The sequence below is a fragment of the Pristiophorus japonicus genome, chromosome 13, assembly GCF_044704955.1.
Source record: "Pristiophorus japonicus isolate sPriJap1 chromosome 13, sPriJap1.hap1, whole genome shotgun sequence".
Classification (NCBI taxonomy): domain Eukaryota; kingdom Metazoa; phylum Chordata; class Chondrichthyes; family Pristiophoridae; genus Pristiophorus; species Pristiophorus japonicus.
The window spans coordinates 18,232,564-18,247,494 of NC_091989.1; the positions used below are offsets into that span (position 1 = coordinate 18,232,564).

General features: G+C 46.5%; 1 protein-coding gene across 1 annotated transcript in view; it reads right to left on the reverse strand.

The window, feature by feature from the left end:
• The window catches only part of plxna4 (plexin A4), a 647,412-nt gene that overhangs the window by 602,399 nt on the left and 30,082 nt on the right, over positions 1 to 14,931 (reverse strand). The gene's annotated exons all lie outside the window — the stretch shown is intronic.

Sequence of the window (14,931 nt, forward strand, 5' to 3'; positions counted from 1 at the left end):
CACAGAGCTTCACAGGAGCATAAACAGATAACATTTCGCAACTGAGCCATGCAAGGGGATATCAGGACAGTGGAGCAAAAGTTTGGTCAAAGAGGTCGGTTTTAAGGAGCGACTTAAAAGGAGGAGAGAGTTCGGGAGCGACGGTGCAAGACTCAATGGGTTACAAACCACAGCTGCATCAGTTTGAGCTCAAAGCTTCCAGGAAGTCAGAGGACATGTGTTGACACAATGGATGACGGCTCCCTTACAGCAACAAAAAGGTAGATAGCTGCAGAATCACTAACCGACCAACACAGATTTGGAGATCCAAACACAAGAGTCTAAAACCCAAGTCTAAATTGGATTTGCTGAATTTTTTCATTTTTTGAACCCCTCGTGTAATAGAGCTCCACCTAGTGGACCAATGCTGTAATAATAAAAGGTCATGTGGCAAGATCATGTTGGGAGCCATCTTGTAGTATATGTTCTTGTGTAGCTGTGTCAAATATATCACATCTTGCTTATTCTGCTTCTGACCCTGTTGCCGTATCAGTGTCCTGAAGTCCAGTTGTATTCACAATGAGTATAGTATCCATCAGAACCAAATGGCCATTTTACATTTGAGAGCCGAGGCAATAAGAAGTAGATACATCAGCCTCCCACTGTTGGAGCAGTGTTTCAAGGGGAAGGCCAGCCAACATTTTCTCAGGGCTACTTGGGTTGTGTGTTAAATGCGGCCTTTACTTGTCAGTGTTGCCCACAACCCTATTGTTTAATTTATCTCCTTTTCTGCTCCTACTTTCTCGGGCTTGGTGTTATTCAGACAGTATGAATCTTCACTTTTTACCGAGGGGGCTTTCCAGCCAAAAGAAACTATAGGTGGGGGGGGCAGTCCATCATTTTGATCTCGGTCTGTAGTAACTGAACCATGTTTGAACAGCACACAGCTTGGCATTAAGTGAGATAATAGTCTCCTGGGAAGGGGGGAGCGGGGCTGAGTGGGTGTAAAAGGTTGGCAAGTGTCCATTTCGGACTGTCACAGAAGAACATTGCTAATGTTTGTTGAAGGGGAGTGTAACTCGCTGCTGTCAAAATAATGGGCCTTTCACATCTCGTGCACTCTGGCTTAAATGATGAGTGCATTAAGGGTCTCGCTTTTGATGCAAACAACAGGCATGAAAAATGGCATTTAGTGGAACAGAGACTGAATTCAACTCAAATAACTCAGGGCTGGTCAGATTCAATTGATGCCTCTGGTTAAAGAAGCAGCCTACATTTTGTAGGTCTGTACTGTAGGGACCCAACTCAGAATGGACATATTCCTGGAGGCATCATCACATGACATCCTGCCTCCAACAGCCCCACCCCCAGGCTCCCGCCATTGGTCACCTGGCACGCCCATCCTCGCGCCGCACTGCCCGGCATTTATTGCCCATCCCTAATCGCCCTTGAGAAGGTGGTGGTGAGCCGCCTTCTTGAACCGCTGCAGTCCGTGTAGTGAAGGTGCACCCACAGTGCTGACTAACTGAGTGGCTCGTTAGGCCATTTCAGAGGGCAGTTAAGAGTCAACTACATTGCTGTGGGTCTGGTCTGGAGTCACATATAGGCCAGACTGGGTAAGGACAGCAGATTTCCTTCCCGAAAAGGACATTAGTGAACTAGATGGGTATTTACGACATTCCAGTAGTTTCACGGTCACCATTACTTACATTAGCTTTTCATTCCAGATTTATTTAATTAACTGAATTTAAATTCCCCAGCTGCTGTGGTGGGATTTGAACTCATGTCTCCGGATTAGTCCAGGCCTCTCGGTTACTCGTCCAGTAACATAACCACTATGCTACTGTACTGCTCCAGAAATAGTTAAAAATTATATTGTATGTATAAAAAATGACACAAACCCACACATTACAGCTACAGTCATCCGGGAAAGACAAAGGGGGAATTCAGCTTCAAGATGTCTTCCCTTTATACTGAACAGATCATTTTAGATACATCGAGGGCACGAGGTTAAAATGCAAACGTTATGATCTTTTATTACCTCATTCTGTTTGGCCATTACTGTTCGGGCACACACAGATGTGCAGAGCAGAAGTCTAGACTGAAATTCAATCGCAAGCCTCCAGATTTAATTTACGCTTTACCATCGCAACCCTAGTGTGCTGTTGCTCGAAGTCAATAACCACACCAATACTACTTGATTTTCCTGCAAAGCTGTTCAGTCCTTGTATTAAAAAATATAGCTAGTCTGGTGTTTGGTGCGTGGGATGTTAGCGCAGTGATACATGCCACATAGTTTGGCGGGGGCCGAAACCAGGTCACACTCTTCCACTCGGGCAAATTAGTCCCGAAAATGCCATCCTCGTCCCTTTAAGAAAAAAATCAGAGAGATTTGACTCAGCAGCCAGGAAGCATAGAGACAGGAGTAGGGTATTTAGCCCTTCAAGCCTGTTCCGCCATTCAATAAAATCATGGCTGATCTGTGACCTAGCTCCAAATCTGACAGATAAACATGTTGCATTACTGAAAAGACTTCAAGACCAAGTCATAGAAACGAATCCAGAAGAGAAAATTATTTTTCTACATTGCATTATTCATCAAGAGGTCCCCTATAAAGGAGTTTTAAAACTAAGCAATATCGTAGACACAGTTATGAAAGTGGTCAACTACATTTGAGCATGAGGATTAAGCCACAGGCAATTTGTAATTCTGCTTGAGAAATCCCGAGCTCAATGATGTTCTGTATCATACCAACGTAAGATGGCTTAGTTTGGGTAAAACTTTGAAAAGAGTGTGGTAACTTAGAACCGAGACTGGTTTGTTTTTGAAAATGAAAGAAAAAGATTTGCATTTTCCACAGTTGAACAAAGCAGTTTTGCATTCGCTGTTGATATCATGGGCCACATAAATGAACTGAATTTAAGACTGCAAGGGAAGGAGCTTTTTGCTCAGGATTGGCATTGCAGTGTCAAGTCCTTTTGCCCCGTCAGATAGAAAGCAAACAGTTCAGCTTTTCCAACTTTGCAACAGATTACTGTTTGGGATGAAAAGCTGAAAACGTACACGTCGTCACTGCTCTACTTGCATGCTGAATTTTCCAGCCGATTCCAGGATTTTAGAATGGTAGAAAATGACCTGAATTCTCGCCATTCACATTTGATGTTGACAACATTTCACATGGCTTCCAACTCGAGCTTATCGACCTGCAATGTGATGCACAGTCTTAGGATAAGGGGTAGGCTATTTAGGACTGAGATGAGGAGAAACTGCTTCACTCAGAGTTGTTAACCTGTGGAATTCCCTGCTGCAGAAAGTTGTTGATGCCAATTCATTGGATATATTCAAGAGGGAGTTAGATATGGCTCTTAGGGCTAAAGAGATCAAGGGATATGGAGAGAAAGCAGGAAAGGAGTACTGAGGGAATGATCAGCCATGATCTTATTGAATGGCGGTGCAGGCTCGAAGGGCCGAATGGCCTACTCCTGCACCGATTTTCTATGTTTCTATACCTGCCTTTGCCCCAAATCCCTGAATATCACTGGTTAACAAAAATCTATCAAACTCAAGATTTAGAATTAACAATTGTTTTCATTATTCGTTCTGGGATGTGGGTGTCGCATAACCCCCCTGCTCTTGTATTCTATGCCTCGGCTAATAAAGGCAAATATTCCATATGTCTTCCCAACCATCTTATATACCTGGCCTGCTACCTTCAGGAATCTGCGGACATGCACTCCAAGTTCACCTTGTTCCTTTACACTTCTCAGTGTCCGACCATTTATTGTGTATTCCCTTGCCTTGTTAGCCCTCCCCAAATGCATTACCTCACACTTCTCCGGATTAAATTCCATTTGCCACTGTTCTGCCCACCTGACCAGTCCATTGCTATCTTCCTGCAGTCCGCAGCTTTCTTCTTCTTTATCAACCACACAGCCGATTTTAGTATCATCTGCAAACTTCTTAATTCTACCCCCTACATTCAAGTCTAAATCATTGATATATCCCACAGAAAGCAAGGGACCCAGTACTGAGCCCTGCGGAACCGCACTGGAAACATCCTTCCAGTCACAAAAACACCCATCAACCATTACCCTTTGCTTCCTGCCTCTGAGCCAATTTTGGATCCAACTTGCCACTTTGCCCTGGATCCCATGGGCTTTTACTTTTGTGTTAATGCAGCTCAGGCTCCCCTTCCCCATTCAAGCGGACAGCATCTATCGCAGCACTGCATGGGCCCCATTTAAGTGCCGCTTGTCACTGAGTTTTAATTACATCAGCAAGATCTCTGTAAAACAGCCACAAGATGTGTGCAGTGGCCTCCGGACACTGTCAGATGCCCAGAGGGCTGTGATAAATCCAGTCACAGACAGAATTTCTGACAGTGCAGTAATCATCGCTGAGATGGTGACCTTCTTTTGAGCCAACTGCACCCACGAGGGAGTCGAGAGGAAATTTCAAAATAAATTAGAGCTCTCTACTCGAGATTCGAAGCTCCCTGCCGGTAATAAAATGTCATCAAATCGGAAAGAGGATTTTTTTTTCTCTTACAAAGTGCGTAAAAAAAGCAAAGCAGAAATCTCTTCACATCTCGTCCTCGGCGCCTGCAGCCGAGACCAGGAAAAATTCACAGCGTGGTTTTTGTAGCATCGAGAGTCAGACAGCATAGCAGGATGCCATTCAGCCCATCTCGCCTGTGGAGCTATCCAAACAGTCCCGCTCCACTGCTCTTCCCCCCCAACCTTACCCCACATAACTCGACTCATGTTTCCGTTTCAAGTATTTATCCAATTCCCCTTTTGAAAATCCCACTCCAAGGACTTGAGCACAAAAATCTAGGCTGATACTCCAGTACAGTTATCAAACAAAATTTGACACAGAGCCACAGAGATATTATTGCAGAGGAACAAAAACTTGGTCAATGAGGTAGGTTTTAAGGAGCACTTTGAAGAACGACAGAACAACAGAAAGATTTAGGGAGGGGATTCCAGAGCTTGAGGCCTCAGCAGCTGGAGGCACGGCCGCCAATGGTGAACTGATCAATTTTAGCGACGCATAAGAGGCCAGAATTGGAGGTTTATGGAGGGTGGAAGATGGAAGGCCAGCCAGGAGTGGTTTGGAATGGTGAAGTCTAGAGGTAACAAAGGCATGGAGGAGGGTTTCAGCAGCAGATGAGCCGAGGCAGGGGCAGAGTCGGGCGATCACACCAAGTCCCGCTCACCCATCACCCCTGTGCTCGCTGACCTACATTGGCTCCCAGTTAAACAACGCCTCGATTTCAAAATTCTCATCCTTATTCTCAAATCTCTCCATGGCCTCGCCCCTCCCTATCTCGGTAATCTCCTCCAGCCCCACAAACCCACCGAGATGACTGCGCTCCTCTAATTCTGCCCTCCTGAGCATCCCTGATTATAATCACTCAACCATTGGTGGCCGTGCCTTCTGTTGCCTGGGCCCCCAAGCTCTGAAACTCCCTGCCTAAACCTCTCCGCCCTCTCTACCTCTCTTTCCTCCTTTAAGACGCTCCTTAAAACATACCTCTTTGACCAAGCCTGCGCTAATTTCTACTTATGCGGCTCGATGTCAAATTTTTACCTCATAATACTCCTGTGAAGCACCTTGGGACGTTTCACTACATTAAAGGCGATATATAAATACAAGTTTTTGTTGCTGTTGATTGAGGGAGGTTTCTCAAGTTGTTTCACAGAACTCAAAACACTCCAACTCCTTCCCTCCCTCAGTCAATGTCCCCATCCTACAGGCTTTTAAAATGCTCATTGGGCTACTACTTTTTGATTAATCTGACCTCTTCTACTCTGTTCAGCCGTCTTCTGCAATGCAAGTCATGGTTATCTCAATCTAACATTAGTTACTGAACACGAGGCGCAACAGAACAAGTTTGTTTTAATTAAGAGCAGCACCAAACCTCGTGAGCCCAGAGACAAATTCAGCTTGTAAAAGGGTTGCGCGTTTATCTGGATTCAGCAGAGCTGATGTCGTCTCACAAAACAAGCGCGTCTGAGGGGTAAACAATACTTCTCTTCAGAACATTACAAAATGAACTGGTTTCTTTTGAGTGCATTCCAAGTGCTGGAGTCCTGATTTTAAGCCAGCTTCGGGGTATCCCCACAGCAGCAACTTGCATTTATATAGCACCTTTAACATAGTTAAACGACCCACAGTGCTTCACAAGAGCGTTATCAGGCAAAGTTCGATACCAAGCCAAATTAAGAGCTATTCGGAAGGGGTTGAGTTATGAAGAAAGGTTGAGCAGGTTGGGCCGATACTCATTGGAGTTTAGAAGAATGAGAGGTGATCTTATTGAAACATAAAATACTGAGGGGGGCTCGACAGGGTAGATGCAGAGAGGATGTTTCCCCTCATGGGGGAATCTAGAACTAGGAGGCATAATTTCAGAATAAGGGGCCGCCCATTTAGAACGGAGATGAGGAGGAATTTCTTCCCTCAGAGGGTTGTAAATCTGTGGAATTCTCTGCCCCAGAGAGCTGTGGAGGCTGGGTCATTGAATATCTTTAAGATGGAGATAGACAGATTTTTGAACGATAAGGGAATAAAGGGTTATCGGGAGTGGCCAGGGAAGTGGAGCTGAGTCCATGATCAGATCAGCTATGGTCTTATTAAATGGTGGAGCAGGTTCGAGGGGCCAGGTGGCCTACTCCTGCTCCTATTTCTTACGTTCTTATGGTCAAAGAGGTAGGTCTTAAAGAAGGATAGAGGGAGGTGGAGAGGTTTAGGGAGGAATTTCTAGAACTTCGGGTGAGGCAGCTGAAGGCACAGCCGCCAATAGTGGAGCGATTATAACCAGGGATGCGCAAGAGGTCTGAATTGGAAGAGCACAGAGTTCTCGGAGGAGGTTACAGAGATAAGAAAAGGAGAGGCCATGGGGAGGCATTGAAAAACAAGGCTGAATAATTTAAAAATCGAGGCACTGCCGGACCGGGAATCAACGTAAGCCAGCGAGCACAGGGGATAATGGGTGAACGGGACCTGGGGCGAGTTTTTAAAATTTTTTTTTATAGTTTTTCGTTGCCAATCTTTCCAATTCTTTGTCAAATCACAAACACCAGAGGTCACCTTGCACACATCAAGGATCACTCTGCGCCAATGCTCTTAGCCAAAAGGCCGAGAGCCACTGCACCGTTCCTGGAAGTACTGCAATACCAGGTTCGTGCCATGGAGGTGGATGGGTCAGGCCCCCCACACACCTCCGTGGAGGTGGATGGGTCAAGCCACCCCACCCACCTCCTATTTCTTGGGGCGAGTTAGGATACACTCAGCATCAAGGGCTGCACGAGCAAGACAAACGCGCGCTTGTTAAGGTGCCAGAGGACGGGCAGTCCCTCCACAGCCAAGTGTGACTGGCCATGGTCGGGGAAAGAAGGGACAGAACGCTTTAGAAAAGGAAAGCCTTAATGTGGGCATACTACATTCTTGCTACATCATCTGTCAGTTGATTACAATGTGCCTTTAAGTACAAACATACCGACCTTAGATTGTTAAACAAAAAATATTAGCAGTGGATAATATAACTGCACTGGCCGCATTTAACATCGAGTAGCTATTTAGCCGCCAAACAACCTCTTCAGTGCCTTGTTTGACTGGCTGTTGATTTCCCGAGTTCCAGTGCACCATGGCAAAGTGGTTCCACTCGGCACAGAAGTGCTAACTGCACTGTTCCTCAACGCTTGTTACTCTTTGACCCCACTTATGCGAAGCAAGCAAATATTAAACCTTATTAATGTGCGTAGTCACTCGGGCATTCTCAGTCGCAGGCAAAGATTACACAAAGAAATAAGCTGAGAGCAATGAGCTCACTTTTCAGATGGATTTTTGCAAAGAAATGTGTCGGAATATATGTTGAGTTAAGTTTTTTTCCAGGTGGGTGGCGTTGAGGGGGTGGTAGGGTCGTTTAGTTTCAGAGAAACGTAAAGTTCTTTATTTCTAATTTATTTCCAAAAGGTTGGTTGTGCTGGAAATGAAAAATCCAGAGCATCAACTGAACAAAGTATTTCATAGATTCAACTCATCTCTGACCAGAGAACCCCATTAAATCTGCCATTTTAAAATATGTAATTTCTGTTCTTTTCCCCTGCCCCTCATCTTAGACTGGGTGTTGTGTAATGAGAGAGGATTAATTAGCAATCTCATTGTGCGAGGCCCCTTGGGGAAGAGTGACCATAATATGGTGGAATTCTGCATTAGGATGGAGAATGAAACAGTAAATTCAGAGACCATGGTCCAGAACTTAAAGAAGGGTAACTTTGAAGGTATGAGGCGAGATTTGGCTAGGATAGATTGGCGAATGATACTTAGGGGGTTGACTGTGGATGGGCAATGGCAGACATTTAGAGACCGCATGGATGAAGTACAACAATTGTACATTCCTTTCTGGCGTAAAAATAAAAAGGGGAAGGTGGCTCAACCGTGGCTATCTAGGGAAATCAGGGATAGTATTAAAGCCAAGGAAGTGGCATACAAATTGGCCAGAAATAGCAGCGAACCTGGGGACTGGGAGAAATTTAGAACTCAGCAGAGGAGGACAAAGGGTTTGATTAGGACAGGGAAAATGGAGTACGAGAAGAAGCTTGCAGGGAACATTAAGGCGGATTGCAAAAGTTTCTATAGGTATGTAAAGAGAAAAAGGTTGGTGAAGACAAACGTAGGTCCCCTGCAGTCAGAATCAGGGGAAGTCATAACGGGGAACAAAGAAATGGCGGATCAATTGAACAAGTACTTTGGTTCGGTATTCACTAAGGAGGATACAAACAACCTTCCGGATATAAAAGGGGTCAGAGGGTCTAGTAAGGAAGAGGAACTGAGGGAAATCTTTATTAGTCGGGAAATTGTGTTGGGGAAATTGATGGGATTGAAGGCAGATAAATCCCCAGGGCCTGATGGCCTGCATCCTAGAGTACTTAAGGAGGTGGCCTTGGAAATAGCGGATGCATTGACAGTCATTTTCCAACATTCCATTGACTCTGGATCAGTTCCTATGGAGTGGAGGGTAGCCAATGTAACCCCACTTTTTAAAAAAGGAGGGAGAGAGAAAACAGGGAATTATAGACCGGTCAGCCTGACCTCAGTAGTGGGTAAAATGATGGAATCAATTATTAAGGATGTCATAGCAGTGCATCTGGAAAATGGTGACATGATAGGTCCAAGTCAGCATGGATTTGTGAAAGGGAAATCATGCTTGACAAATCTTCTGGAATTTTTTGAGGATGTTTCCAGTAAAGTGGACAAAGGAGAACCAGTTGATGTGGTATATTTGGACTTTCAGAAGGCTTTCGACAAGGTCCCACACAAGAGATTAATGTGCAAAGTTAAAGCACATGGGATTGGGGGTAGTGTGCTGACGTGGATTGAGAACTGGTTGTCAGACAGGAAGCAAAGAGTAGGAGTAAACGGGTACTTTTCAGAATGGCAGGCAGTGACTAGTGGAGTGCCGCAAGGTTCTGTGCTGGGGCCCCAGCTGTTTACATTGTACATTAATGATTTAGACGAGGGGATTAAATGCAGTATCTCCAAATTTGCGGATGATACTAAGTTGGGTGGCAGTGTGAGCTGCGAGGAGGATGCTATTAGGCTGCAGAGTGACTTGGATAGGTTAGGTGAGTGGGCAAATGCATGGCAGATGAAGTATAATGTGGATAAATGTGAGGTTATCCACTTTGGTGGTAAAAACAGAGAGACAGACTATTATCTGAATGGTGACAGATTAGGAAAAGGGAAGGTGCAACGAGACCTGGGTGTCATGGTACATCAGTCATTGAAGGTTGGCATGCAGGTACAGCAGGCGGTTAAGAAAGCAAATGGCATGTTGGCCTTCATAGCGAGGGGATTTGAATACAGGGGCAGGGAGGTGTTGCTACAGTTGTACAGGGCCTTGGTGAGGCCACACCTGGAGTATTGTGTACAGTTTTGGTCTCCTAACTTGAGGAAGGACATTCTTGCTATTGAGGGAGTGCAGCGAAGGTTCACCAGACTGATTCCCGGGATGGCGGGACTGACCTATCAAGAAAGATTGGATCAATTGGGCTTGTATTCACTGGAGTTCAGAAGAATGAGAGGGGACCTCATAGAAACGTTTAAAATTCTGACGGGTTTAGACAGGTTAGATGCAGAAAGAATGTTCCCAATGTTGGGGAAGTCCAGAACCAGGGGTCACAGTCTGAGGATAAGGGGTAAGCCATTTAGGACCGAGATGAGGAGAAACTTCTTCACCCAGAGAGTGGTGAACCTGTGGAATTCTCTACCACAGAAAGTAGTTGAGGCCAATTCACTAAATATATTCAAAAGGGAGTTAGATGAAGTCCTTACTACTCGGGGGATCAAGGGTTATGGCGAGAAAGCAGGAAGGGGGTACTGAAGTTTCATGTTCAGCCATGAACTCATTGAATGGCGGTGCAGGCTAGAAGGGCTGAATGGCCTGCTCCTGCACCTATTTTCTATGTTTCTATGTTTCTATCCCTGCTTTCAGTTTTGTTGCACCCCTCCCCTGCTCCACACCCACCATTTGCCATCCCCTCCTTCCTTGCTATGGTGCTGTTCCACAGCCGCTGATAGCCCCACAGTACGCCCCCAAATAGTCACTGTTTCTGACTGGCAGAAGGCTACTCCACTACAGGAGGCATCACAGCCACGCCTGATATCTCACAGCATGGTCCCCTTCCCCCTCCACACACACACCCCCATCAACATGCGGCTGGTCAAGACTCCCATCACATACCCAAAAAATGCCCATTTGGTTGACATATCAAGGTGGCAGGATTGGGCAAGGCTTGGCTGTGGAACCAGTAAACCATGCGTCAACACCGTCAGGGGTGAGAGAAGGGGCAGGGGAAGTGTGCGAGAGGGAGAATGAGGGGGGTGGGAGGTGGAGAGAGAGGTGGGGGTGGAGAGAGAGGTGGGGGTGGAGAGAGAGGTGGGGGTGGAGAGAGAGGTGGGGGTGGAGAGAGAGGTGGGGGTGGAGAGAGAGGTGGGGGTGGAGAGAGAGGTGGGGGTGGAGAGAGAGGTGGGGGTAAAGAGAGAGGGGGAGGAGCGAAGAGAGGGGGAGGAGCGAAGAGAGGGGGAGGAGCGAAGAGAGGGGGGAGGAGTGAAGAGAGGGGGGGAGGAGTGAAGAGAGGGGGGGAGGAGTGAAGAGAGAGAGGGAAGGGAGGAGAGAGTTTTTTTGGAAAGGGAGATATCTTTCATTTACTTAAGATTTGTGGGGTTTTTTTTAAATATACAGGTTCCTGCAGACTTGATAGATTGTCGAGAAATAATTAAAACCAAACACTTCAACAGAAGATTACCCCCATCACCCGCTCGTGTCTCGTAACTATAAATGGCCGATTAGGCAGACAGACACTTTCCTTGCCGTGCTGTATGAAACACAAGAAACGAGACCAGAGGGAGGCTTGGGAGTGGAGACAGGTCAGCAAGAGATCAAGCACTTTAGGTAATGGGTAATCATTAACCCTTGGGTGGACCCCTTGGAAAGCGTTGCGGCCCCTGACCCCACCTCTGTGTGGGCCCCACCGGCTGTCCTTAGCTGCAAGCGTGCCAGCAGCCCGGATGACATCACGCCGAACCCGTCCCCCGAAATGCCCCCTCGACCTTTATCCCGTGTCGGGCCCAATTTCCCCCCCCAACCCACCCAAGCCCCTCTCCCTCCGTGATATCACTGGCCAAGTATTTCAGTCTCCGGGGAGCCTCGGCCTGGGCTCACGAGATTACAGAACAGTATCTGTTACAGTTACATTTTTTAATTGCATCACTGAAGCCATGTGTTTCAACAAAGTCGACCATTCAGTGCCGGGGGCTTCTTCGCATCCTGAGGGGGGCCTCTGGTTTTAGTCACGCCACAAAGCTATGTGCACATCACAAGCGGTCCAATAGACAGCCCATAGAAAGAGGACACAAGCATGTCACAGTGATCTGCAAAGGATGGAATTCCACAAATAGCTACCATCTTTACAAGGGTATCAGAACTGAGAGGTTACACTTATCAGGAAAGGCTGATACACAAATCACTAAAAGTAGCAGCACAGGTTAATACAAGACTATAAAAAATACAATTACTGGAGGAATAGAATTGAGGACTGGAGAATTATATTAAACTTGAATCGAGCCTTGATTCGACCACACTTCAGGCCCAAATTTGGCCAGTACAGATATCTGGCGCACTCACCAGAGGTGCGCCGCTTTTGTAGAACTCCAAGGGCGCCAAAAGTCTTCGGGCCGAGTTTGGCCGCTCCCCAGCCTCTCCTCCATAGTGGCCTAGCAAGGTAACTGGATTCGGGAGCGGAGCGAGGTCCCGGCGCTGAAAACAGTGCCGGGACGTCTGCACATGCGCGCGAGAGTGTGCGCGCATGCGCAATAGCTCCTAGCCCCCAGAATCTGAGAGTGCGTGCTGCAGGCTGTGTGGGAGGGGCCGATGCTCTCCGCCCTGATCCTGGGCCGATTGGCCTGCCGCACAGGCTGGCCGCTACCTTCCCGTGCTGAGGGCTACCAGAAACAGGTTGGTTGGGGGGGGGGGGGGGGGGGGAAAGAGGTTTGATGGGAGGGGGGGGCGGAGGGGAAGAGGTTTTTTTTGGGGGGGGGGGGGGGGGGAAGAGGGGAGGAGGGGAAGGGTTTTGATCCGGCGGGGGGGGGAGAGAAAAGAATCTTCAAAGATTTTCCAGCACTTTAATACCTAGCTATCTTTCCTAAAAAATATACTCAGTTTAATCAGGCTGATAGCACCTACATCCTTGTCCATTCTCGCTGCTTGGGATTTTAAAAAAAACTAGCATTCCTATCATAACACTGTCATTTGGAGACTACCTGCGCTGATCTCTTAACTCACCGCAGGGTTTTTCAGAACGTACAAAAGTGGCCACTTACTCTTGCCTAACTTAGTTTGGAGTAAGTTTTAGCTGGCTAGCCTTGCTTAAATGGCCAAAACAGGCGTAAGTGGCTGGTAACGGCCCCTTTTGAAAAAAAAACTCAACTAAAAAAAAAACCTAACTGACTCACTTACACTGGAGCAACTTGCGATTTTTAAGTTACTCCAAAAAAATCTAGTTGCTCAAAAAAAATGAAGCAACTCCTGGGGAAACTTGGGCCCTATAGCACGGTGCACAGTTCTGGTCTCCATATTATAAACAAGATATGGAGGCACTAGAGAAGGTGCAAGAAAGATTGCTATTAAAACTAAAAATATACTCATCAGGAAAGTCTGAACAGGCTGGGGCTCTTTTCCCTGGAAAAGAGAAGGCTGGGGAGTGACCTGATAGAGGTCTATAAAATTATGAAGGGGTTTGATAGGGTAGATGTAAATCTTGTAAACTCCTCACTGATATTTTTTTTGCCCTCTCCATTATTCCTCTGGAAGACTTGCATTTATATAGCGCCTTTCACAGCCTCAAGAAGTCCCCAAGCATTTTATAGCCAACAAAGTACTTTTGAAATGTCGTCACTGTTACAATGTTGGAAAATGCGGCAGCCAATTTGTACACAGCCAACTCCCACAAACAGCAATGAGATAATGACCAGATAATCTATGGGGTTTTTAAAAAACTGATGTTGGTTATAAATATTGGCCAGGACACCAGGGAAAACTAACAGGCCAGCCGGGGCCTGGGTTTAATGTCTCATCCGAAAGACCGCTCCCTCAGCACTGCACTGGAGTGGGACTTGAACCCACAACCTTCTGACTCAGAGGCGAGAGTAGATTCCCACCGAGCCAGGGCTGACACCTAACTGCAACAAAGAGCTGGCAGGACCAGTCGATTTTCTGCTCACATTAAGAGAGTCGACCTGAAGTTTTGGAAGGTTTGCAAAGAGGTCAAACTGTGGTACGATATGATCCCCATGAAGTGGTCTCCGATTTCCTGCCCAACTCTTACTGGCCGATTTCACACTTGATTTACATTACTCAGTTGGCCAAACCGAGACTGCAATAACTCAAAACTCCGTTTGATAACTGACCACGAGGCGCAGTATGAATGATTTTACTGTTTGTCCCTGGAGACTGACGATTCTGTTAGATTTCGATTGTCTGTCGAACATCGCACGTGGCAGGAAGTCAGAACTGCCTCCAGCAGGGGTTAAGGGATGAAGTAAAACACTTGACCCTCTGAGAGGCCCTGAACATTATTTATCCTTCGAGGACATTGCTAACCACGTTGAGTGCTGAGGTGACTGGAGCAAGAGACAATGTGACCAGTTCATTGGGGAGGAAGAGGGAACGAGGGAACGCATCCATTGGAGAGAAAGAGTTAACTCCCAAAGCTGTGGATTCAGATTAAAGCCTTGGCTTCTGCAAAACAAAAGAAAAACCTGCGAGCGGAACAGAAGCTAGTCTGTCGGCAGGGGTTTCTACAGCAGTCTGCACTTTGAAGTTGATTAATAAAGAAATAGTGTGTCTTAAAGGGGTAATGTCATCATGCATTCAGCTTCATAAGCTAGATATTCCTGCCTTTTGCAATAAGCCCTGGAGCGCATCAGATGTGCCCCAGGGTGTGATAGTCTACTGAAATCTACAATAATAATCTTTCAGTCAATTTAAAAAGATACAATTTCAGTCTCCGCCTTCAACTTATTTTGAGGGGGGAATGAATTTTGCGGACATTAAGATAACGGAGGTCATGTGAGAGAATGGAAATTCCCCCTGTGCCCCCACAACCCAACCACTTTTTGTCAGCATTGAGCACCCCGGGTCGAGGTGTGGTACAGCCAAATGTAACAAATCCTCATCTGACTCTGCACCAACACCCCCGCCCCCCCCACCAAATAAATATTTCATAGACTCGATTCCTCCCCTACTGTGCGATTTCTCCATTTCTCCCAGCACCGATCCACGTACCCCCTCGAGTAAACCTGGCAACTTATTTCCAGTTACAGGCAACATTTTATGGGCCCCAAGAGCACCGGGGATTAGACTGAACCCTGACAACCAAAAGACAAGGC